This window comes from Talpa occidentalis, unplaced genomic scaffold (assembly GCF_014898055.3).
Source record: "Talpa occidentalis isolate TD23 unplaced genomic scaffold, MPIMG_talOcc4v2.1 talOcc4.4, whole genome shotgun sequence".
Taxonomy (NCBI): Eukaryota; Metazoa; Chordata; class Mammalia; order Eulipotyphla; family Talpidae; genus Talpa; species Talpa occidentalis.
The window spans coordinates 88703904-88730556 of record NW_023604295.1 but is presented as its reverse complement, the minus strand read 5'-3'; the positions used below and the strand labels follow the sequence as shown (position 1 = coordinate 88730556).

Here is a 26653-nt window from a genome sequence, read left to right as displayed (position 1 = left end):
CCCTATTGAGAATCCCTGTGTTACAAATTGGGAGCAACCATTCACAGTTACCTTAGGTGCCAAGGTCCATAGAGCACAGCACCATGAGCATCACCTGTAAACTTGTTAGAAATACAGACTCGCAGCTCCCATCCAAATCCAATGGGCTAATAAGAACATGTATTTAACAAAATCACAGCAGATTCAAACTTAAATTAAAATTGGGAGAACAGAAGTGCATGGTACCTATGTCTGGAAGTTGATTTCTTGGATTTCTAGTTATCTAAAATTTTCAATAATGCTTACATTTATTGAGCACATATAATGTGCTGAGCACAGTGTTCAGCCTTAAAATATTGTGCTTCATTAATCTTCACAACATCCCTGTGAATAATCACTGTCTTATCCTCATTTTACAGCTTGAGTAATGACAAATTAAGTAGCTATTAACTGGTAGAGTTACCAAAAGTGGTCACAGGTGGAGCCAAGATTTAAACACAGGATCTGATTCCCATACTCTTTGCTGCCAGCCCCACGCTCTCTGTTCTGCACCCTACCACCTGCTTTTTAGGTCAAATAATTATTGGAGAACTTGTTGAAAGTTACAATTTGAAATCAATTTCTGTTCATCTCATAGAAAAATCAAAGTGTTTTCCAATTTTGTTATAACATTTGCCCCTGTTATTGTTTTATTTTTTATTACACAAAATAATGAAAAATTTTAGAAATTCCTTCTTTAGTTGGAAAGTAAGTACTGAAACTATGATAGCCGATTATTTTAAACTTTAGGTTTGATAGCTGTTTTCCCCAAAACTTACCTAAATTTACTGTTTTTATTTTTGGTGATCTGATGCTTAAATTCAACAAACCATTCCATTTTAGTACATCAACTCAAATAATAGATCATTCTTCAGCTTTTAATAGAAACTCTTATTTATCTAAAAATGTGACTTAAAAAATTATCAAGGGCCTCCCCAGTGGCGTAGCAGTTGAGCACTGGATTGTGAAGCTGCCCGCAGCCTCTGCAGTGCCGGTTCGATCCCTGGCCATCAGACGAGGGTCCCACATGGTGCGCAGACCTCTCCTGCCGCCCGCTGCTCCCCTCAGCAGCGTGCTTCTGTCCTTCTGCCTATTCTTCTCCCTGCTCTGGCTCTGGTGAATTCTCTCACCCTCCCGCGCTTCTGATTGTACCCAGTGCTAAATAAATAAATAAATAAATAAATAAATAAATAAATAAATCTTTTAAAAATTATCATCAAATGTAATTATTAACCAGTTAGTTGAGTAACAAGTCATGATTTATTTTAAATCAGTGTCTTGCCCCCAGTGATTCAGTCCCTGAGCAATTTCTCCAATACACGCAGCTTTTCTGAAAGCTGGATCCAGCCAAATGTCTGTTTTTGGACAAAAGTTCACGATGTTACTCAAAAGACTAAGGCAAGTATGGGTTCCTTGTGATGATGAGAACTGAGGGGTCCTGATTTTCTCAGTGATAAAGGAATTTCACCAGCTACTTCAGTCTAGAACTTTAAAATGTAGAGGCACACTGACAGTACATGGTCTAACATGTTGTTACAGGGTAGGACAAAATCAAACCACAATGCTGTAATGCCAAGAAGTGGGGCTGGGGAGGGGAAGCAGTGCCCAGGAAACGCCCTGAACATTACAGGCAAACTTTTCTAGTGCGAATAACTGGTAACGTACCAGTGATTCTTGTACAATCCTTTAGAATCCTGTGATCTCACTTAGCCAACATGTTTTGTTGCTGGGGTTACATATAATCTGGCTAAATATTTCGCTAAATAGTTTTTAAAATCTCACAGTATTTCTTCTAGTAATCATCATACACTTACAATTGTATCATCACTTTTCTTCAGTTTTTGATTCAAACTCTTCTGTTTATCCAATTCAAATGCATTTTATATGCTTCTAAATCTATGTGCTGTGCTCCTAGAACAGGGATGTTCCATTAACACAGCTCTGGTAATCTAATACTCTTTCCATTCAGATGATGTCACTTTACAAAAATATCATACCATGATATCTCCCAGCCGTTAACCTTCACACAGTTAATTGCTACTACTTTATCAATCATGAAAAAGAATGGGATGTGATTCCCACACAATGATTTCTTGAATGTATTCAGGCATGAGATCTACCAGGTTATCAGTAGAGAAGCACAAATCTATCCTATTTCTTTTAAATTCCTATTAGGCTAAGCCATATGATGGAACATTATATAGTCATTATATATTTCTATAAATATATGTTTAAAATACAATATGTAAGTACATATTTAATATATATATTTACTGGCAAGGAAAGATAATTATAAGTGAAATAGACATAGATCATGAGTATGAGTCAGTGTGTGTGTGTGTTTGATAGATTCTTATGAAAGTGCCACTAGGTTTTAAGTTATTTATATTTATGTTCTTTTTTTGCATAGAAGAACTGGGGTATAGGCCAGAGGTACAGGGAGTGAGAGGATTCACCAGACACAGAGTGGGGAGCAGAACAGGCAGTTTACTGAAATGCACTGCTGAGGGAAGCAGTGAGCAAGACAGGAGAGGTCTGTTGCTTAATATGTGGATTGGCTCCCTGGCCAGGATTCGAACCCAGGCTGTAGTGGTGATAGCACTGAGACTTAACCCTTTGGCCACCAAGAAGACTTTATTGATGTTCTAATGAAAATAATTTATATAAGCATGGATTTCTGAGTAAAGTAACCAACATATATTTTAAAACCAGCATAATTGAAACAGATGGGAAAGACAAGGAAAATTATATAACAAATATTAAAAGCCTTTGAGGGTTATTATGATCAAGGCTGAGATAACAAATGACTTATTAAAATAATTTTATATTTAAATGTCATTAGTTTATAACATTATGTATGTTTGGGGTATATTTTTTTACATTGTATAATTTAACATCTGTATACACTACCTAATAGTCACCACCAAAAGTCTAGTTTCCATCCACACTGTATTATTGACCCCTTTTCTCCATTTCACCTACCCCCTCAAGTCCCTCTCCCTCTAGTAGCCATTTTTCTGTTCTCCATATCTAAGAATTTGGACATTTTGTTGTTTTGTTTTGTTGGTTTTGTTTCTTTATAATTCACATAAGAGTGAAATATGGTGTTTGTCCTCCAATTCATAGGGTGACTTTTTTAACCTATCATAATATTTATTTTTAATATTCATAAGAGAAATTAATTTTTAAATTAAATTATTTTTATTGAGGTGACTGGCTTAAAACACTATATGTTTTAGGATATCAGTTTACACATCTTCAAATATATATTATAAAACCACACCAAAATACCCCTAATCCTCCATTATAGTTCATTGGACCCCCACCTTTTTTTATTATAAAGATTTATTTATTTATGCATACAAGAGCTGGGGCACAGGCCAAAGGGGGGGGGTGAGAAGATTCACCAGAGACAGAGTGGGGAACAGAATAGGCAGACTGACCGAAACACACTGCTGAGGGGAGCAGCGGGGGAGACAGAGAGGTCCGCTTCGCCCTGTGGGTTCCTCCCTGGCCGGCCAGGAATCTAACTCATGCTGCAGAGGCTGCAGACTGTCTCATTGTGTGGTGCTTAACCCCCTGCGCCAACAGGGAGGCCCAGGACCCCCTACCTTTTTAACCCTACCCTGCCTACCCCCTATGCCTGCAGTCAGATTTCTAGGATTTGGTTTGGTTTGGTTTCTTCTGTGCCTTTGCTTTGTTTCTTTGCATTCTACATATGAATGAAATCATTGGATATTTGTCTTTCTCCTTCTGACATATTTCACTTATAATCCCCTCCAGTATCATCTATGTTGTCATAAATGGCAAGATTTCATCACCTTATAGTTGAGTAGTATTATATCACATAAATATTTCACATCTAATCTAATATGTAATCTATTCATCTGTCATTAGCCATTAAGTGACTTTTTTCTTTTTATTTTTTTTTGCATGTGATTTTAAATTGTCCTATAATGAACCCTTTATTGCTTTTATACTTCTTACTTTGTCTTGGAATTCTGTTGCTTTCCTGCTGACTCACTCTAGATTTCAGCACTTAAAGAAAAACTATTAATTTTATGGAAAATAATATTGGCAAATGTGACCTTCTCTCTAATTTATTTTTTTCCCATAAGGTATACTGTAACCCACAATGGTCCACAGAATTCAAATCACAATGATATTTTATAGAGAAATCTTCTTATGGAAAACTTATTTTCTATAACGACAAAACCAACAAGAAATAAGGCCAAAAATAAATCTTTCTGATGTACAAATTCTTCTGTATAGCAATACAGAGTACATAGTACAGTTGGGGTATACTGTTGTTGTTTTTAAAAGTAACCACAATCTTCCTGAATAACTCTTCAACTTTAAAACATTTCTCACTTTAAAAAAATCCTCCAAATATATAATGAAAAATATTGATAAAAGACTATGATAACACTAACATGAAGAGATTTGTGCTCCTCTGTGTTCATGGCAGTTATTCTCGATGGCCAACACATGGAACCAGCCTAAGGTGCCCATCAACAGATGACTGGGTAAAGAAATTGTGATATATACACCTGTGTTACTCACCCATTTAAAAGATGAAATACTGTCTTTTGGGGAATAAATGGATGTTTCTTGAGGTGAAAAATCTGAAAGTGAAAGACAAGTGCCAGATGTTTTCATTCAGCTGTGGAATATAAATAAAAAAAGACAGCAAACTGGCAAAATGTAATAAAAATAATTTTTTAGACTCTGAAAACTGTGGTTAAGGTTGGAGAGAGGTGCTAATGTGATAGTGTAGGGTGACTGGAGCTTTGGTGGCAAGTGAATGAAGCAAGTGTGCATGTTGAAGTGGGAGGTTGTGCTCCTAAAAGATTGCTCATTTTCTCCTTCTCTACGGTTGTGTCTACAAGGGTGTGGGGAGACACTGACTGTGAACAGGAAGAGGAAGGGCTCCCTTGACAGTCACTTAGCACAACTAATTCTATGAGGAAAAGTATGTTCTTTATATGGAACAAATGGTTCCGTTCCCTCTATAAACACTCTTAAAATATGATTTTAATGTTTTCCCTGTAAATTAAAATGTGACCATATTCACTGAATCACAATCTATTTGCTTTTCAGATTTGATACATGATAAGTAGATCTCAAACAGCTGAGGTTTTATCTGAATAAGTCCCTGAAGCCATCCCAGAAGGTCTGCATGCAGGTAAATGTCTTACATGTATGGCATAGTATCTGTCAGTATTTATCTCTAATGTGTCAACAGTGGAGGTAACACAAGCTACGCACACCATTGTCTAGTGAGAGAAACACAGGAAGCATAAAAGAATGAAATTCCCTCCAACAGTTTAAGAACATATATATTTATATTAAATGTAAGCAATGTTTTAACTACCAAGGTAGTTAGTTATATGTTGATGATAAATGTTGTGAAAGATTTGCAACCTTTTGCCAAGATCTTATGGCCACAGGTGATTCTCTGAGCAATATTCTCCTTACTATATAGAGTTTCATGAAAATGTTTGTGATTCCTCATGAGTCACCAAATGAGGAGTTGGGTTCTGTAATACCCCAGCCCTCAGTTTCAGAAGCACATAAACCTTAAAAGTTGACCTGCTCCCCTCCTGAAAACCCACGCATCTCAGTATCACTCTTACAAATGTCTCCCTTTCTCCTAGGGAAAAGGACAACATGACATTGATGCACCCTTTAAGCCCCATTCAGTCTTAGTAGGCACAGGTCCTCTGGAGTCACACAATGGGACATTATACTCAGAACCTGCAAGCAGCCTGGGCAGCCACGGACTGCTCTATTGGCCCCACTCTGTCAGTTTTCCTGTTGGAGATTGTTTATAAAAACTCTTAGATTTACCCAGCTTACAAGATTATTCTCTACTGGCAAAAATTCATCTTAACAAACAAACCCTCAGCTTTCCAAATTAACAGGGGAAACACTCCCTAGTCTGTCCATACAGAATGAAAAGAATAGCTTGTCCCATCCTAAATATGTTGTGACTGCATTGTATCAAGGTAGAAGACACATAACCTAAGTGGTGGCAGGCATACACATCTAAAGGTGACAATTATTCTTCTTTATTCCAATGCAAGTAGGAAACACTTGCTGGCAGGCACTCCGTGGTAGTGTTAGGAAACGATTTAGGATGGCCTTAACTTGGTGACTAAAATAGTAACATTCAATGGAACTCTGTGACTAGGAATCTTTAAGGGTGCTTTTTAGGTGTTTTAGGTGTAGTTAAGCTAAAGAAGCTGAACTGTGTGTGTGTTTTCAGTAAAATTCCAGCTCTGAAAAAGTTACATTAAATATATATGTCCTAGTCAGGAAGATTTTAAGACTGGAAAGTTTAATTTATATCCAAAGAGGACTGAACAGAAAGAAGCTGCTTATGTCTGTAATATGTTTATAGCACAAGAAACAAGACGCTAATCCAGGGGTTTCCTGGTGTAAATGATTTTTACAACAGCCTCTCCTGTATTCTGAAAGCCCTTTGTTTCTGAGTAACTTTCACACATGAGTAGCAAAGCTTTCAAAATAACTTTGACAATTTGCTTACAAATAACATATCACTGAAGAAAACAGTGTAAAACTTTTAACTTTTTCAAGCCTTTAAGTTTCAGATGAATAAGCAAAATATGCTTAATTCTTTTTTTTAAGATTTATTTATTTTATTTATGCAAGCACTGGGTACAGTCAGAAGTGCAGGAGGGCAAGAGAATTCACCAGAGCGAGAAACAGAACAGAGTGATGAAATACACTACTGAAGGGGAGCAGCAGGCCCGGCAGGAGAGGTCTGTCGCGCCATGTGGTACCCTCGCCCGTGGCCGGAGATCGAACCAGCGCTGCAGAGGCTGCGGGCAGCTTCTCAGCCCAGTGCTCAACCACTGCGTCACCAGGGGAGGCCAAAATATGCTTAATTCTAAGAAATTATTTTTTAAGAACTGATGCTATATCAATTCTGCCATTTACAAACAGCTTTACCTTTAGTTTCCTGTAAACAATCTCCAACATCCCATCCCAATCCAAAGACACTATATTGAGATATGAAAAGTATGTTCAGAAGGCATTTTAATATACCTTTTAAAAAATTACCTAAAATAAAAAGCTGTTATAAATTTAGGACTACCAAACTCTGTCCTCACATTGATTTAAACCAGTAAAATATAAATAGCATTTTTGTTTTGTAAGACCAAAATAATTTAGGCTGAAATCTACTTATGACACAGGGGGAAAACCCAATTATAACATTTAAAGTAATAAAGACTGTATTCAATGGCTTACAATCTGTAAACCTGTACTAGCCAATATGTTAGCCATTTGCAACTGTGGCTTTTTAATTTAAATATAGAGTAGTTACAAGTACGTGGAACTAAAAATTCATGTGGGTTAGCTCCCTGGGCTGCCAGGGATCAAACTCAGGGATCAAACTTGTGCTGCAGTGACTTGATAGTGCTGTGGCTGTGTCTTTAACCCCTACACCACCAGGGAGGCCCTCTTATTTTCTTATAATAAATCATGAAGAGGTACACATAATTACAGTTTGATAAAAATGACCACTGACTTTTTATCTTCATCATTGACATCTCAAACTAAGCAAAACTAAAAAAGATGATGTAGGGTCATTTCTCAGAGCTTGTGTTTGCTTCTTTATATTCTGTGAGATTTTATTTTTTCCTTCAATGATAGATATTTCTCATTTTTTTCCTACAGTGATTACAACTGTTTGTTTGTTTTTTTAATTGCGGTGCCAGGCAGAAATAAATATTATTTCTTTTTTCTCACTTTTTATAGAAATGCACAAAATATTAGTAGTCCCCATTCTCATTTGCAAAGTAATGTAGTACCAAAAATAGATAATCCATTTCTAATTTTTAATTATTTTAATCACCCTGTTATAATATATTCTTTTTTGTTCAAAGATCTTTATCTTTTTATTTATTTTTTAATTTTTATTATTTATATATTTTACATTATTTTTCATTTTTGTACAATGTATGCATTTCCATCCTGGTTATAGTCCCCATGAAATTCCCACCACCCACCACCCATTCCCCCGTGAACCATCACCTTGGTCCCTTGTGCCTTCCCACCCTTGTTTTGATCCTGTTCCCTTCTGCCCACCCCCTGCAGAATGTCTTTGTTTTATAGTTGCCTGTTGATTTTGATTTTTACTTTATTGCAATTACTTTTTTACCTGATATTTTTAAAGTTCATGGTCACCATTTTTCCACCAGTATGATCCCATTAGTAAAATGCCAATCTCAGTTAGTTTCCAGTCTCTTATATCTACTGCTTCAATTACATTTGACTAATGGTTGTGTGTTACACAGGCAAAAAATGAAAACAAATTTGTCTTTCAGTCATTGAACCATCAAGGATTTAAAATGACAATGTAACTAGAATTGAGAAAGGCATATAAATGTTCAGCCAGTATCCCTTTACACATTTTTATCATATCATTTTCAATAAAAACATATAATCAAATCAAAGTTCAGATGAGTTTTGAATTGTAGAATATGAAGTTTAGAGTCTTACCAATGAAAAAAAAGAAGAGTAAAGTTTATCCATTTGTGGGTTGTTGTGTTTTTCCCCCCATAAACAATTGACTCCAAAAAAACATTGTTCACAATATACAAAATCTGTTGTGCTCCTATATGAAAACAATTCCATTTATAATCACATCAGTGAGAACTAAATACCTAGAAATAAATGTAAAAAAGAGGTGAAGGAACTGTAAAATGAAAACTATAAGACACTGTTTAAAAAAATAGAAGATACAAAGAAATTGAAAGATAATTTTCTGCTCATAGATTGGAAGAATTAACATTGTTAGAATGACCTTCTTGCCCAAATCCATATTCAGATTCAGTGCAATCCCTACCAAAATTTTCATGCATTCTTCAAAGAAACAGAGCAAACATACTGAAATTTATGTAAACTCATAAAAGACCCCAAATAGCCAAAGAAATCCTGACCAAAAAAAGGAAAAATGGAGGTATCGTGATCCCAGGCTTCAAGCTGTACTACAAATTTAGAGTAGTCAAAAGAGTATGGTATACTTGAACCAATTGAGGGCCAAAAATAAACCCATACTTACATGGATAGTTAATTTGAAAAGAAATCCAGAGTGTGAAATGGAGAAATGAACATCTCTTCAAGAGATGGCGTTGGAAAAACTGGCCAGCCACTTGCACATCAAACACAAAAGTCAGTTCAAAATAGATTAAATATTAGTATTAAGATCTGACTTCATAAAATACATAGAAGAAAACATAGGCAAAACACACTTCAACATTGGCTCCAAAGATGTCTTTAGGGACTGAACTAGGATAAGAGAAACAAAAGAAAAAACAAAACCAAAAAATGGGGCTACATCAAATCAAAAATCTTCTACATAAAGATGTTGTCATTAAAACAAAAAAACACCCTTCTGAATGGGAGAAAAATTCACACATCATGTAACTAACAATGGTTACTATCCAAGATCTACTCAGTACTCATGTAACTCAACAGCAACAAAACAACTCAACTAGAAAATGGGTGGAAGAACTAACTAGCTATTTCTCAAAAAAATACAGTCAGTCAAAAGCCACAGGAAAAAAATGCTTATGAAAAATTGTCATCAGAGAAATGCAAATAAAAAAATGAGGGGCCTCCCCTGGTGGCGCAACAGTTGAGCACTGGGCTGCGAAGCAGCCCGCAGCTTCTGCAGTGCTGGTTCGATCCCGGGCCACCAGCGAGGGTCCCACATGGCGCACAGACCTCTCCTGATGCGCCCGCTGCTCCCCTCAGCAATGTATTTCGTCAGTCTGCCTGTTCTGTTCCCCGCTCTGGCTCTGGTGCATTCTCTCACCCTCCCGTGCTTCTAACTATACCCAGTGCTTGTATAAATAAATAAATAAATCAATCTTTAAATAGACTATAAAGAAGCAAAGCAAAGAATCAGAAGAAACTATACCAAAACAAGCCTTAGAAATATAATTCTGGCAGAACTGAGGCTACCAGAGTAGTGGATGGGGACATTTGAGAATGGGGGATTGGATGAGAGTAACAATGGGGTAGGTGATACTATTGTAAAGAATTTTGGGTGCTTTGGTGGTAGATATGGTGTGATAAAATACATTTGAAGAGATGTGACCCTATACGTTGAAATCGTATGAAAGTATTATAAACCATCATTAGTTCAATAAGAACTAATACAATTTTTAAATTATATAATGGGATAGCCACACTTGATTCAACTATAAATCATTAATAAATGGTAGTTTTTTGTTTCACATAAAGCATAATTATCTATACACAAATGAACAAATAAGGAACCATGGAAATGACCCGATGACTCATAATGCATCAGATTGGTTTGGGGCAATGAAGTAGCAGTAGGGTCTCCCTTGTATTTCTGATGGAATTTGGATTTAGTTAAATGGTTGAATTAGAGAAAACATACAATTTGAATTAAAGAATAATAAACACTATGTCCCATTGAAGCAGCACTTATACTATGAGTAAAATAGTGAATGTCAATAAATTAGTATTTTATGTTAGATCCCATGAGATATATGACAAGTTTAACAGATTTTATTTGACATCTTAAAATGAAGAGATCTAGTAATCTATTTTATGATTTTATCTTCTAAGATGGTTGTTTTGATATCTTTAACTTTCATATTGAATCAATTTCATTTTTTTCGTTCTGTGGAGTCACTCAATCTGTCCATACTGATTTTATCAGGAGAAAGTAATTCTGTAATCCTCTTCACCAATTCATTCTAACAATTAAGAACCCTTAAGCTAAATAGAAAAATTCATTTCACAGGAAACTTTTATTCAATATGTATAATTAGTTTTAGTTAACTTTATTAATGAAATGTCGCAAATCAATTAGGTTTGCAATAATCAGATGCTGAGGACCCAAGAGGGGCCATTTCTCTCACAAGAGGGGAAGATAATATACAATTATTTGGGAAGTAAATGTAATTAGATTTGATCAGTGGAGTATTTCTGTCTTAATATAGAACACTCATACCCAATCTTGAGTATACATAGTTGAAAAGAGGTAGGAAAAAAAACAGCATAACTTATTCAATAGAATTTGTCTTCATGATCCTATTGGTCACAAACTGGTAGTCATAGAGTGGCTTTGAAACCATGGGTAGACAGGTTTTCTTCAGAAAGAGCTGTTTTAAATGCCTTTTCCAAATTGGAATATCTTCAGGGTAGTATGTGACTCTCCTGTTTTTTACAGACCCTGCCACTCCCTAATACTTGTATTGGGTATACTTTACACATCTATTTAAGCAGTCTGGTAGAATTTTAGTTTGAAGCTATCAGAACTGATAAGTTTGTTATTGTGCAGGCATGGAGTAATCCTAAAGGATATTTTTCCTCTGACTAAAATAGGAATATAAAAGAAACAGAGTCTGAATCCATCTGAATGTGAAGGAAATTAAGCACAACATATTCCTATTTAGGGTTGCAAGTTGCAATAGATTCTGATGTGATTCATATATATAATAAAAATTGGACACCTACAGCCTGTCACTGTTCCCAGCACAGAGGACAAAGTGAGCAAGGCAGACCAACATTCCTGGCTCATAGAACATATATCCTAGTTCATGTAGACAGAAAAACAATAAAGTAAAATTATAATATGTTGGCTAACATATAGAATGGAAATTGATTGTGGAAGCAGTGGAAGGGGAGAGCATGGTTTTAAAATGGTTTGTAGAGACAGTCTCCTTGGTAATAAGGAAAGAACTATGTGGACATTGGGGGAAACTTGCTCTCTGCAAAAGGCACACGTAACCAAAGGCCATGAGACTGTACCAGACAATATATACTGGTATATTTATATTCAAGACTCAGCTAATAGGTCAGTATCCTCAGAATTTACAAAGGAAGAATGGGTAACAAAAGACATCAAGTATTAACATCTGAATTGACATAGAAGAAACTAGAAATTGCAGAAATGAGATATTTAGTGTGGATGCTAAATGAACTTTTAGTAGTGAACATTATATATTACATACAGAAATTGATTTATAATGATACATACTCCAAACCTACATACTGTTATAATACAATGTTACTTCAATTAACAAAACTTTAAAGAAAGAGAAAATATAACAGGGACCTCTTTGGGGGCACAAGGTATTAAGTCACAGCACTATGAAGCTATCTGCAGTCTCTGCAGCATGAGTTCGATCCCCAGGCGGCCCGGGAGCTACCCACGTGGTGCGACAGACATCTCCTGTCTCGCCTGCTGCCCCCCTCAGCAGTGTATTTCAATATAACTGCCTGTTCTGCACCCCATTCTGTCTCTGGTGAACCTCCCCACACCTTTGGCTTGTACCCCAGTTCTTCTATGCATAAATAAATCTTAAAAAAAGAGAGAAATATAATAAAAAATTAAGTGGTTTAAGGACTTAAATGTTTCACCATATGGTGACATGTTTCAAAATTAGAATTTTAAAAAGATGTCAGGCTCATGAGTCAGTTCCTAATGGCCGATTCTGTAGCTGCAACTCAAACTCTAGTCATTAGAAATCTGTGTTTGCCATTAGTTTCTCCTGGACAACCAGCTGCCTTGTTCGGCACCTTTGGTATACTTCAGAACCACTTTGCTTATCACTGACCTATAATCCCATGACTCTGGACCTGAAAATAGAATTTCTCAAGTAATAATAGAGAGTTAGGGAAGCACAAAATTGCTAGTAGACTATTTTTAGTTAAAGAATATCAGTACTTCACTGTGCTAGAGAACTACTGAATGCAAAATAATCTCATTTGTATTATTCCATTTAAACTATTTAATCTTCTAGTCCAACAAAATGAAAATTTTAAACAGATACTTTTAGGATTATATATGGGCATCTATCTATATATAACTAGGAATAAAATATTTTAATGAAAAGTTTCAAATTCAACCAAGTCTAAACATTGATTCTCTGAATAAGAAGGACTAATCCTAACTTTGTATTATTTTTATTGGTATTGTTTTCATATAATACCAATGCTTTTTCCTGGTATTGCTGTTCTTCAAGATTTCCCAAGAGAGTTAGGGAATAAGCATATTTAACAATCTGTGTTTGCAGGTTGAAAATAAGGAAATGAAGACTAATAGTTTCTCTCCTGCTAATTTGATTTTTGTATAGTTCCCTTCATATCAGCTTTGACCAAGGACTTAGTGACTATTTCCAGCAGATGGGACCAAGGAAAAACAAGCATCTATAATATTATGCTTCCCCCTAATGTTCTGATTGTCTATACACCTTCACTAGAGACTTCCCCAAGAATAAGAAATGAGACGTAATCATGAGCAGAATAAGAAAAAAAAAAAAAAAAAGCAGCTTCCTTTATCTTAGAAAAGCATTACCCAATGACTGAGAAATTTCATGGCCTGAAAGGTTTTGAAAATAACTTGATTTCCAATAAAACAAATGTCATTATCCTTAGTTATTCTCACTGCTTTTGTCAAATAAGATTTTATTGTTTTTGTTTTTAAAGATTTATTTATTTATGCATATAAGTACTGGGGCACAGGCCAGAGGTGTGGGGGGGTTGAGAGGATTCACCAGAGACAGAGTAGGGAACAGGCAGACTGACTGAAATATACTGCTGAGGGGAGCAGCAGGTGAGACAGGAGAGGTCTGCTGTGCCATGTGGGTTAGCTCCCTGGCCAAGAATTGAAGTCATGCCATATTGGCTGGCAATAGCTTGATAGTGCTGAGACATAAACCCTCTACCAGTAGGGAGGCCCATGTTTCAGTGTTTTCTAAGTCATTCTAAACTTGGTTAAATTAATCAGTAATTAGATACTGTTATTCATTGGAAACATTTTAATATTAAAAAATTAGACTTTAGAAAACTTGGTTTACATTTGAGTAATTCACTAAAAATAGATATCATGTATAAAAACGTATGGCTTTATGACCCTTATATATGATGGCATTTATTCTAAGTTAATCACATTCCCCTGAGCTTAAGAGACCTTATGACTAGTTCTAAACAACAAGTATGCCAACTTGACTCCGGAACACTTTTAACCCAGATGACAACAATAACAATATAGTAATAGCTATGCCACAATGGCTCTTAACCCCAAACTGTGTCATGTCAAAAGGCTTTATCAGCAAATTGAACTGGATTCTATTCAGAGAACCAGGTTGGTCTGAGCAAAGCTAGAGAAGAGATGACCCACAGTGTGGCAGGTGCCCCTTTCTGAGTTCTCCACCAGGGGATTCTTGTCCTCCTCTATAGCACGACTCAGTGGTACTCCTTTTCTTCTCCCCTAACACCACAATGGAACCACACTTACCTCCTAAAAGCCCTGGTCTCATAAAACTAAAAAGGAGTCCCCTGAAATGGGGTCATGCTGAGTTGACAGAAAGACATGGGGTTCAGTCCTTAATTGCCGGTGGATGACAAGCTCTCTAAACTGAAACAGAACCTAAAGAGAACTACTTCTGGTATAATTTCAGGCCTAGGACTGGTTACTAGTATAAAGAGTTATTTATAATTATATAGGAATTTATTCCCAGTACCACTTATGTCACTGGCATCCTGTACAATCTGCCGTGTAAGGAACTGGAACATTTTGAGAATACACATTACTCTAAATGAGGGTTTTCTTTTTCTCACATAAAAACATGAAAGCTGGTTTGACTTGATACAAACTTCTGCCCAGACAAGTGCCTCTGATATCAGGAAGTTTGTGCCTCTTTTGTAACTCTGGTGTATGTCCTTGGAAATTGCAGCATAAAGGCCAAACAGCCAAAGCCTAGCCCTTCTTCTGTGAGTTAAACCTTTCAGTTGTCTTCAGAATCTGATCGTGGTTCTCTTCAGTGTCATTTAAAATACAGCAATTTCAGGGCTCCCCTGTGGCGCAGTGGATTGAGCACTGCGCTGTGAAATTGTCCACAGCCTCTGCAGTGTGGATTCCCTCCCAGCCAGCCAGGGAGAATCCCACATGGTGCAGCAGACCTCTCCTGTGCACCCGCTGCTCCCCTCAGCAGTGTATTTCTGTTATCTGCCTGTTCTGCTCCCTGCTCTGTCTCTGGTGAATCCTCTCACCCTTCCGCACCTCTGGCCTGTACCACAGCTCTTGTATAAAAATAAATAAATCTTTCAAAAATAAAATAAGCAGTTTTCATTCTAAATTCCACTGGTATTGGGAAGACAAATTGAGTTAAAATAATACCTGTAGTTTAATCACCATTCTGTCCCTAATAAAGAACTGTTAGTCATAGCTCCCTTCAACCCAACTCCCACAGATTTTTCCTCTGAATGGTGATACACTATATAGTATTTTAGGGAAAATAAACTTTTCTCCATCACTAGGGGTGGATTAATTAAAGGATTGAAAACAGCATTTTAAGCATGATCACACTTCTTCAGTTTGCTAAGGTTAGACAGATTTTTTTTTTTTTTTTTTTTTTTTTTTTTTTTTTTTTTTTAAAATATTAAATTTTATTTTATATTCCCCCATACAATTGCAAACGCCCCATTCTGACCCCAATCCTTCCCCTCCCGCCCCCCACCCCCCAAAAAGTGTCTCTGGTTCATAGTTTTTTGTTGATTTTGATTTTCACTTTCTTATATTCATTTTCCTGGTCCCTTATTTAAGTTTTCTAGATTCCTGCTATGAGTGAGACCCTCCGGTATTTATCTTTTTCTTTTTGGCTTATTTCGCTGAGCATGATCCCTTCCAGTGCCATCCATGTTGCTGCAAATTGCATGTGTTTATCTTTTTTGAATGCTGAGTAATATTCCATGGTATATATGTACCACATCTTCTTGATCCAGTCATCTATTTTTGGGCATTTGGGTTGTTTCCAAAGCTTAGCTATTGTAAACAGTGCTGCTATAAACATAGGAGTGCAGGTGCTCTTTGGAATTGATGTTTCTGTGTCCTTTGGGTAAATACCTAGGAGTGGAATTGCTGGATCATATGGAAGCTCTATGTTTAGTAGGTCCAGAAATCTCCACACAGCTCTCCATAGTGGTTGGACCAGTTTGCACTCCCACCAACAGTGCAGAAGAGTTCCTTTTTCTCCACATCCTCGCCAACATTTGTTGTTGCTAGTTTTTTTTAATATGTGCCATTCTCACTGGTGTGAGATGGTATCTCATGGTAGTTTTGATTTGCATTTCCCTGATGACAAGTGATGTTGAACATTTTTTCATATGTCTGTTGGCCATTTGCATTTCCTCTTCAGAGAAGTTTCTTTTTAGCTCTTCTGCCCATTTTTTGACTGGATTATTTTCTTTGTTGTTGCTGAGTCTCATCAGCTCTTTGCAGATTTTTGTGATCAGTCCTTTATCATTAGTGTTGGGTGCAAAAATGTTCTCCCAGTTGGTGGGGTTTCTCTTTGTTTTTGTTATTGTCTCTTTTGCTGTGCAGAAGCTCTTTAATTTGATGTAGTCCCAGCTGTTTATCTTTCTCTTCACTATCACTGCTTTGGGTGATGTGTCTGTAAAGATGTCTTTGATGTGCAAATCCCGTAGTGTTTCGCCTATATTTCCTTCTATGTATTTTATGGTTTCAGGTCTTATGTCTAGTTCTTTAATCCATTTTGAGTTGATTTTTGTGTATGGTGTGAGGTAGTGGTCAAGCTTCATTCTTTTGCATGTAGCGACCCAGTTTTCCCAGCACCATTTATTGAACAAACTTTCTTTGCTCCAATGCATAGTCTTTGCTCCTTTGTCAAAGATTAGTTGACCATAAATCTGTGGGTTTATTTCTGGATTTTCTATTCGATTCCATTGGTCTGTATGTCTGTTCTTGTTCCAATACCATGCAGTTTTGATGATTATGGCTTTGTAGTATAGTTTGAAGTCTGGGAGTGTGATGCCTCCATTTCCTTCTTTTTTTTTCAGTAGAGCTTTGGCTATTCGGGTTTTTGGTGATTCCATATGAATTTCATCAATAATTGTTCTATTTCTTTGAAGAATGCCATTGAGATTTTGATTGGAATAGCATTGAATCTGTATATTGCTTTTGGTAGGATGGCCATTTTAATAATGTTTATTCTTCCAATCCATGAGCAGGGGATGTCTTTCCATTTCTTTGTGTCTTCTTCTATTTCTTTTAACAGTGTTTTATAGTTTTCTTTGTATAGGTCCTTTACCTCTTTTGTTAGATTTATTCCCAAATATTTGATTTTTTTTGTTTCGATAATAAAAGGGGTGGTTTTTTGATTTCTTCTTCTTCAGATTTATTGTTTGTGTATAGGAAGGCTACTGACTTTTGCGTGTTGATTTTGTATCCTGCCACTTTACTGAATTGATTGATGAGTTGAATTAGTTTTTCTGTGGAGATTTTGGGGTTCTCTATGTATATTATCATATCATCTGCAAATAGTGATAGTTTGACTTCTTCTTTTCCTATTTGGATTCCTTGGATGTCTTTCTCTTGTCTTATTGCTCTGGCTAGGACTTCCAGTATTATATTGAAAAGCAGTGGTGAGAGTGGACATCCTTGTCTTGTTCCAGATCTTAATGGAATTGCTTTCAGCTTTTCACCATTGAGAATGATACTGGCTGTTGGCTTGTCATAGATGGCCTTTATGATGTTGAGGTATGTTCCTTGTATCCCAAGAACTTCAAGGGCTTTTATCATGAATGGGTGTTGCACTTTGTCGAAAGCTTTCTCAGCATCTATTGATATTATCATATGGTTTTTATATTTCTTTTTGTTGATGTGTTGGATAACGTTGATTGATTTTCGGATGTTAAACCATCCTTGTGCCCCTGGAATGAATCCAACTTGGTCGTGGTGAATTATCTTATGGATACATTGTTGGATTCTGATAGCTAAAATTTTATTGAGGATTTTTGCATCAGTGTTCATTAGGGAGATTGGCCTATAGTTTTCCTTTTTTGTGTTGTCCTTATTCGGTTTTGGTATTAGTGTAATATTGGCTTCATAGAACGTGTTTGGTATTGTCCCTTCCTTCTCAATTTTTTGGAAGAGTTTGTGAAGGATAGGCACTAATTCGTCTCTGAATGTTTGGTAGAATTCATTTGTAAATCCATCAGGTCCTGGGCTTTTGTTTTTGGGGAGGTTTTTAATTACCATTTCAATTTCGCTGCTTGTAATTGGTCTGTTTAGGTGTTCTATTTCTTCTTTATCTAGCTTTGGGTGATTGTAGAGTTGTAGGAATTTGTCCATCTCCTCTAGATTGTTGAACTTGTTTCCATATAACTGTTCATAGTAGTTACTGATTATTCTTTTGATTTCTGCTGTGTCCGTTGTGATTTCTCCTCTTTCATTTATGATTCTGTGTATTTGTGCTTTCTCCCTTTTTTCCTTTGTGAGCCTGGCTAGGGGTTTGTCTATTTTATTTATTTTTTCAAAGAACCAGCTCTTGGTTTCATTGATCTTTTGGATTGTTTTTTTAGTTTCAATTTCATTTATTTCTGCTTTGGTTTTTATTATTTCTTTTCTTCTACTGGTTCTGGGGTTTTTTTGTTGTTCTTTTTCTAGATCTTTGAGCTTCGAGATTAGGTTGTTTCTTTGAGTTCTTTCTTGTTTTTTGATGTGAGCTTCTATTGCTATATATTTTCCTCTTATTACTGCTTTTGCTGCATCCCATACATTTAGGATATTGGTGTCCTCCTTGTCATTCAATTCAAAGAATTTTTTAATTTCTTCTTTGATCTCCTCGTTAGTCCAGTGGTCTTCCAGTAGTGTGGCTTTTAATCTCCATGAGGTAGGATAGTTCCTTGCCTTCTTTTTATGGTTTATTTCTAGTTTGATGCCTTCGTGGTCAGAAAAGATGGTTGGTATGATTTCAATCTTGGTGTATCTGTTGATGTTTGTCTTGTGCCCCAGTATGTGATCGATCCTGGAGAATGATCCGTGTGCGCTTGAGAAAAATGTGTACTCCGTTTTTTTTGGGTTTAGTGTTCTATAGATGTCTGTTAAGCCCAAATGCTCTAGGTCCTTATTTAGAGCTTTAGTTTCTTTACTTATTTTTTGTCTTGTTGATCTATCCATTGTTGATAGTGGTGTGTTGAAGTCTCCCACTACATATGTGTTTTCTCTGATGTCTGTTTTCAGAGAGGACAACAGTTGTCTGATATATTTTGGTGCTCTTTCGTTTGGTGAGTATATGTTAATGAGTGTTATTTCTTCTTGAAGTATTGTCCCCTTAATCATAATGTAGTGACCATTGGGGTCTCTTTTTATTTTTTTGAGTTTGAAGTCTGTTTTATCTGATATAAGTATAGCTGTTCCTGCTTTCTTTTTTGGCCCATTTGCTTGTAGGATTGTTTTCCATCCTTTGACTTTGAGCCTATTTTTATCTTTTGTAGCTAAATGTGTTTCCTGGAGACAGCAAAAGGTTGGGTTTTGTTTCTTAATCCAGGCTGCAACTCTGTGTCTTTTTATTGAAGAGTTTAGTCCATTTACATTTAGAGTTAATATTGATATGTTAGCATCTGTATTTGCCATTATGTTTGTCTTTCCTTTGATTTTATTTATTTATTCTTTTAATAACTTTTTTTTTTTTTTTGGTCTTCTTTCGTTGTTATTCGTCCCTCTGAGGTTCTGGCTTTAGGATTCCTTGTAGTATTTTTTGGAGTGGGGGTTTAGTCGCAATGAAATTCCGGAGTTTCTCTTTGTCTGGGAAGGTCCATATTCTTTCTTCATGGAGGAAAGAGAGCTTTGCGGGATAGAGTATTCTTGGTTGGCATCTGTTTTCTTGGAGTCTGTTGACTATGTCCCTCCACTCTCTCCTTGCCCGTAGTGTTTCTTCAGAGAAGTCTGATGTCAGCCTGATTGGTTTTCCTTTGAATGTTATCTGTTTCTTCCCTCTTGTCAGCTTCATTATTTTTTCCTTGTCCTGGATTCTTGGGAGCTTTACTATTATGTGTCTTGCTGTGTTTTTCCTTTCGTCGTGGAAGTTTGGTGTTCTTCTTGCTTCTTGTATATCAATTTTCAGCTCCTTCTTCTCATTTGGGAAGTTCTCTTCAATTATATCCATGAATATTTTCTCTGTTCCTACATCTCTCTCCTCTCCTTCTGGAATTCCTATAACTCTTATATTTCCTTTCCTCATGGAGTCAGATAGTTCCCGAAGTCTTTCTTCATTCTTTTTCCTTCGTACTTCTCTTTCCTTTTCTGTTTTGGTTCTTTTTATTTCTGTGTCTTCAAGATTACTTATTCGTTCTTCCATTTCATCTATTCTGCTTTCATTGCTTTTCCCAGAGTTCTTTAGTTCCTCCATTAATTCTTTGATCTCCTGCATTTCTCTTACTTCCCTCTTTAGGGACTCAATTTCCTTCTTCTGATCTATCACTTTTTTAATCATGGCAATTTTAAATTCTCTTTCTGGAAGGCTCAGAAGTTCTTCCAAGTTGCTGTCGTTGCAATCTGGGGAGTGGTTTTCTTTTTGTGGTGTGCTTCTTTCCTGAGGAGTTTTTAGGTTGCGTGTGGTTCTTCTACTCCCTACTGTCTGTTTTCTAATTTGTCGTATGCATTGGGACACTGTGTTGCTCGGACTGACTGACATCTTGGGTGAACTTCTCCGCTCCCCTCTGGCTCTTCCAGGAGCCATCTCTGTCTTCTGGGGGAGCTTTCTGCTGGTTTTAGGCAGTTTTTACTGAAGAAATGTCCCTGTTCTCAAATGGCGAAGCGGGATGCAGTCCCTGCGCCTCCGGTTTCAGGCACACTCTTCTGCGCACCCGGTCTGCCCCGGACGTGGGTGCCTGCTCCCTCTGTGGGCTCAGACTGATGGTCGGAAGGGGCCTGGCGTGGAATAACTTCCCGGCTGGCCACTGGGTCCGCCAGAAACCTTCTGCCCTTTTCAAGCAGTCTTAAGAAATGTCCTGTTTTATAGGGTGTTAGTGAATTTTTTTTCCTGGTCGCTAGGTGGCGCCAGAGATCTCTCCTATTGTCCTTGGGGGGCTGTTTTTCGCCTCCCCCCACCCCGTGGGACAGAGAACAGAGCGGGAATGGTAGGGTACACCTCAACAGCTTTGGGGTGCTGTGTCTGCCTTGTGCCCCACCGTTGTGGAGAACCCACGCCCCGAATTTTCGTGCCCCGGGTCTCAGTTCGAAGCCCTCAGTTCCAGGACTCGGGCTGTAGCCCAGTTCAGTGGCGCGGGAATGGCGCCTTTTGCACAGCTCCCGTTCCTGGGCACCTGGTTCCTGCTCACTCAGGGAGGGACCTTCACCTCAGTGAGGACCTCCGCGCGTCTCCCCGCAAGCCTAGGTCGCAGGCGCGGGGACCTGGGCAGCTGCGATCCCGGTCTGCACTTGCTTTTCAAGCTCCCCTAGCGCGCTGCATTTCAGCGCCAGCTTACCGGCAGCCTGGGCTGTGTGCGGGTCTCCCGGGGTCTTTGTTCTTCTCTAATGGCGCCGGGAGCCGTTCGCTCACCGCTGCGGCGGATCCTGCAGGGTTCGCCTCAGCTCCCGTTCCCGGGGTGTGGTGGCTGCAATAGTTCCTTTCCACTCACAGTCCCGCTTGCTGCGTCCTTTGTTCTTGTGGGCCATTTTGGTGTGTTGTTTCCTCCTCTCTGCTGGTCGGAGAGTGCCGCCTCTGTGGGCGGGGGAGGGGAGCAGGGTTCTGCGCTTCCCTCCCTTCTAGTCCTCTTTTATGGCCACTTTCTTCTTCGGGCAGTTCGCTGGCGTCACCCGTTTATCTTCCGTGTCCCACTTCTCACTGGGACCTGCCGCTTTTCCTCCCTATTCACTTTTTTTAATGGGAGATCTTACTCGCAGCGTCTCCTCACCGCCATGTTGCTCCGCCCCCTCTTGTTTTTTTCTTTTGTTTCTTTTGTTTTACATACTTGTTCAACAAATCGTTGCATTCCTGCAACAGAATTAACTCTTCCTCCAGGTGCCCCCAGCAAACTGGGTCTTCTGTTCCAAAACTAGTTTCTTGGAATAGTAAATTTCTCAAACAAAATATCAGATGGTAGCATGGGTACTAGTTTCCTCAGGCTCAAGTCAGGTTAGACAGATTCTTAACTTCAGTATTTTAACTGCTCTGAAAATAATTTCTGTCTTTGGTTGATTCCTATTTCAATGCAGTACCTTGTCTTCTTAATCTGATAGGGTCACAAATGTAAGTCATCTTCCTGGTCAGAAAAAAAAAAAATCTAAAAAAGCAGAATCTCCTGAGCCTCCCTGGTGGCACAGGTGGTTGAGCGCAGCGCTGTGAAGCTGTCTGCAGCCTCTACAGCATGGGTTCTTCTTGGCCTGTGGGGAGATACCCACGTGGTGCAGCAGACCTCTCCTGGCTCACCTGCTGCTCCCCTCAGCAGTGTATTTCAGTCAGTCTGCCTGTTCCATTGCCCGGTCTGTCTCTGGTGAATCCTCTCACCCTTCCACACATCTGGCATGTACCCCGGTTCTTGTATGCATGAATAAATAAATCTTTAAAAAAAAAAAAAAGCAGAATCTTCTCACTTAGACACAAAAATAAAAATTTCTCAAATCCAGATATGAATCATTGGTGAAACTCTCCCAATTTAGGTATGGCTTCTTCCACAGAATCTTACTTCTCACAGCACTACTTTTCTGTAACTGTGATTCTTATCATTCTATTATATTGCTGTTTTATGTAGATATAAAGAAAATACTAGTTAACATCTGTTTCTTTTGTTGTTGCTGTGATAACACTGTTTGGCAACACTATAAAATTCAAAGGTATAGGATCATACCCCTTCACATGTATGCAGACACACACCAAGGCACCCCCAGTCTTCCAGCATCATCAGTTGGGACCCTACCGCATAATTGAACACTTCTTGGGTCAGATATCAAGTAAATTGCTTTATCTATGTTTTCTTACCTAATTATATTACCAAATATACACAAACTCTATAGGCTAGATTCTCTTACTAGCTAACCAATGCCAAGATCAGATTTGGAATTTGGGGCTGAATCCAAAACCCTGGTTTCTGGTAATTTCTCTCCCATCTGTAAGCCATCAGATTTTCCTAGTCCAGGATCTTCCTGTTGCTGTTTATTTAACTGCAGCATTATTAGCATTTTTTACATATATATATATATATATATATATATATATATACACACACACACACACACACACACACACACACACAAGGGAACATTGCTGATATTCAATTACAGTCTTATACTGATATTGGGTACAAGTATAAGCTACTGTCATTTTGAATATTAGTAGAAGAAACAATATCTCTGGCTAGAATGTTCAGGATTGGATAAAGCAGTTTTTTTTTTTTTTTCTGTCACATATCGGTGAGAAAATTGTTAATTTATATGCCACTAGCCTTATGTAGAAATGCAATAAGAAATGAAGAAAAATTTAACTACTTTAAATAATGTGGTCTGTATTACAAATATGGTGCTGTTTTCTTAGTGTGGAATTAGCTTTCTTCTGCTGTTGAATTTATATTTGGATTATAGAGACAAGCAGGGTAAGACATTACTGAAATTATCCTTGAATTCAAGCTTTGAGATCTATATAAAACACTAGGCTATTTGCCTGCAAATTCATAGAAAACACTTTTTAAAAGGATCAGGATAGGTTATTTTCCCCTGTTAAATATTAGCCTTTGAAATGAAGCCAGCTTATCTGCTAAATAACACTTGCAAATTGTTGTGTTTTAATAAGGTGACAGGCACAGAGAAGCCACACTAGATCTGCTTATGCTTTTGGAGGCATATAGGACAGGAACATTATGCAATGATGCCTTTTAAAAGAAGGGAGCTGTAGACTACACCTTGCCTGGCAACAAATGTAGCCATTTACTCCAAATGCAGAAGTAATTAGAATCTATGAAAATCTAGCATCAGAATCCCAAACCCCTGGTGCAATACAGTAAATTACAGCTTTTATGTCTTTTCAACCATTCCATTTAAATATGTGAATATATGAGGACGTAGTGCTTTAGGATGCCTGCTCCTAATACTATGAAAATGTTTCATCACTACATTTTTTTTTCTTTTTTGAATTTAATTTTTGATTGAAGTAACATTGCATTATGACATTTTGTAAGTTTTAAACGTGCATCATTAAAAATTAATGTGTGTGTATATATATTTCTTTAAGTTCACCATTGAAAGTCTAATTATATTCTCCACCATATAGTTGATCCCCCCTACCTGATTTATCCATCCTCTTCCCGTCCCATCATTATTAATCAGGGATCCAAACAGGACACCTCATTGTTAGACTTCTGGGAGGATCAGAGCCTACATAGCAACTCTCAGGTTGCAGACCCCAGTGGACTGCTTTAGTGAAAATCCTCAGGTAAACAGGGAACATAGTGACAACTTGTAGGACCAAATTTAGTAGATACCACTAATAATCATCAACTCTAATATAGCTTTAACCAGGCAAGCCCAGTTGCATATAGTTTATAAAATTGCAACAGAGCCCTATAAAGTAAACCTGAAAAAAAAATATTTTAATGTATTTCTTTTTTTTTAAAGATTTTTTTAATTTAAATATTTTATTTTACATAATTCTTACATCTGTTTTCATCTTTGCACAATGTATACATTTTCATTTTGGTTATATTCCCCATACAATTGCACCCCCCCTTATTTTGACTCTAGTCCTTCCTTTCCCCGCCTCTCTCTCTCCCCCGCCACCCACGTAGTGTGTCTCTGGTTTATAGTTGCTTGTTGATTTTGATTTTTACTTTGTATTGATTAGTCTTTTTCCTGGTCTCTTATTTAGGTTTTCTAAATTCCTGCTATGAGTGAGACCATCAGGTATTTTTCTTTTTCTTTCTGACATTTCGCTGAGCATGATCCCTTCCTGCTCCATCCATGTTGCTGCAAACTGCATGTGTTTATCTTTTTTGATTACTGAGTAATATTCCATTGTGTATATATACCACATCTTCTTGATCCAGTCACCTATTTTTGGGCATTTGGGTTGTTTCCATAGCTGAGCTATTGTAAACAGTGCTGCTATAAACATAAGGATGCAGGTGCCCTTTGGAATTAATGTTTCTGTGTCATTTGGGTAAATACCTAGAAGTGGAATTGCTGGATCATATGGAAGCTCTATATTTAGTAGGTCAAGAAATCTCCACACAGCTCTCCATACTGGTTGGACCATTTTGCACTCCCACCAGCAATGCTGGAGAGTTCCTTTTTCTCCACAACCTCGCCAACATTTGTTGTGGCTAGTTTTTTTAATATGTGCCATTCTCACTGGTGTAAGATAGTATCTCATTGTAGTTTTGATTTGCATTTCCCAACACTAACAATAAAGGAATGATCACAAAAATCTACAAAGAGCTGATGAGACTCAACAAAAACAAAAAAAACAATCCAGTCAAAAAATGGGCAGAAGAGCTAAAAAGAAATTTCTCTGAAGAAATGCAAATGGCCAACAGGCATATGAAAAAATGTTCAACATCACCTTTTTTAAAGATTTTTTATTTATCCATACAAGAGCTGGGGTACAGGCCAGAGATGCCGGGGGTGAGAGGACTCACCAGAGACAGAGTGAGGGATAGAACAGGCAGACTGACTGAAATACACTGCTGAGGGGAGCAGTGGGTGAGACAGGAGAGGTCTGCCTTGCCATGTGGGTTGCTCCCTGGCCGGCCAGGGATCGAACTCATGCTGCAGAGGCTGCAGATTGCTCTATAATGTGGTGCTTTACCCCTTGCACCACCAGGGAGGCCCCCAAAATATTATTTTTTAAACTTAATCTTGGATGAGCAAAAAAGGTCATTTAAAAACCCTCATATAAGTAGTAAAATTGGTGTTTTAATGAACTAAACTGGAAGTTAAACTAAACTTTTGTGGCAATAGGAAACGCTTTAAAAATTCAAGACACAAAGATCTTAAAATACATTGGGGAAAAAATCTATTTTTGTTCCTCTGTTTTATGAATGGCCATTGATTTCAAAATTTCAGAACATGAACATGTGCTGAACTGTCTTACAGAAGGAATAGGGGTGACACAGTTCTCTTCTTATTGGAAGCATTCCTATTATCTTTTCTCCTTTCTTTCCTGAAGTGTTTGATTCTTAGTCTCTGTGTTATGTATTTACAGTTTTTAAATCTTAGAACATAGTAGTGGGTATTGAAATTGAAAACTGAAAATCTCAGTCAGTTGGATATGTTTTAATATAGGTAATACAGACCTCTAGTGGTTGAACAGTTTGAAAACCTCTGCAAGGAAAGGAAATTGTTTGGCAAAGGAGGAAAAAAAAATGCTAGTTATAACTAATCACAGTGCCAAATTCACATTTTTCATACAAAATAAAAAAAAAATTAAGAATGTGCTTAGAGGAAAAGTGAGAAACTTTCCATCAATTCTTCTCAAACAAGCCAGGACCCTCCCAACCAAAGTCCCAGCACCACTTCTGGATCTGTATTGTTTTTCTTCTAAAAGATTTGCATCCCGTTCCGCTGTTGTATGAATGGAGTTGACAGATATTTGTGTGATGTAAAATAGATTTTCTTTCCCTTGATAAAAAGTTTTGCCTTCTTGGGACTCTTCTTCCTCTGTATTGCAAAGAATCCCTGTGAAAAATGCAAGAGACCCTCACATAGCGGTAGATTGCCTGTCCTGGTTCAGGTTCTCTCCAGGGACAGACACACCCCAGTGGAGTGCTCCGTGATAGGGGCAGTTTTCAGTAAACATGAGGAGCAAATTACTAGATCCATGTATAAGCA

The 26653-nt window shown here is 37.5% G+C and overlaps 1 protein-coding gene across 2 annotated transcripts in view; it reads left to right on the top strand.

Moving 5' to 3' along the window:
- The window catches only part of AGTR1 (angiotensin II receptor type 1), a 58379-nt gene that overhangs the window by 6210 nt on the left and 25516 nt on the right, over positions 1-26653 (top strand). For both annotated transcript variants that reach the window (XM_054700745.1, XM_054700744.1), the window contains one exon: positions 5119-5203. The gene's annotated coding sequence lies outside the window, so the exon portion shown is untranslated. The remainder of the gene's footprint in view (positions 1-5118; positions 5204-26653) is intronic.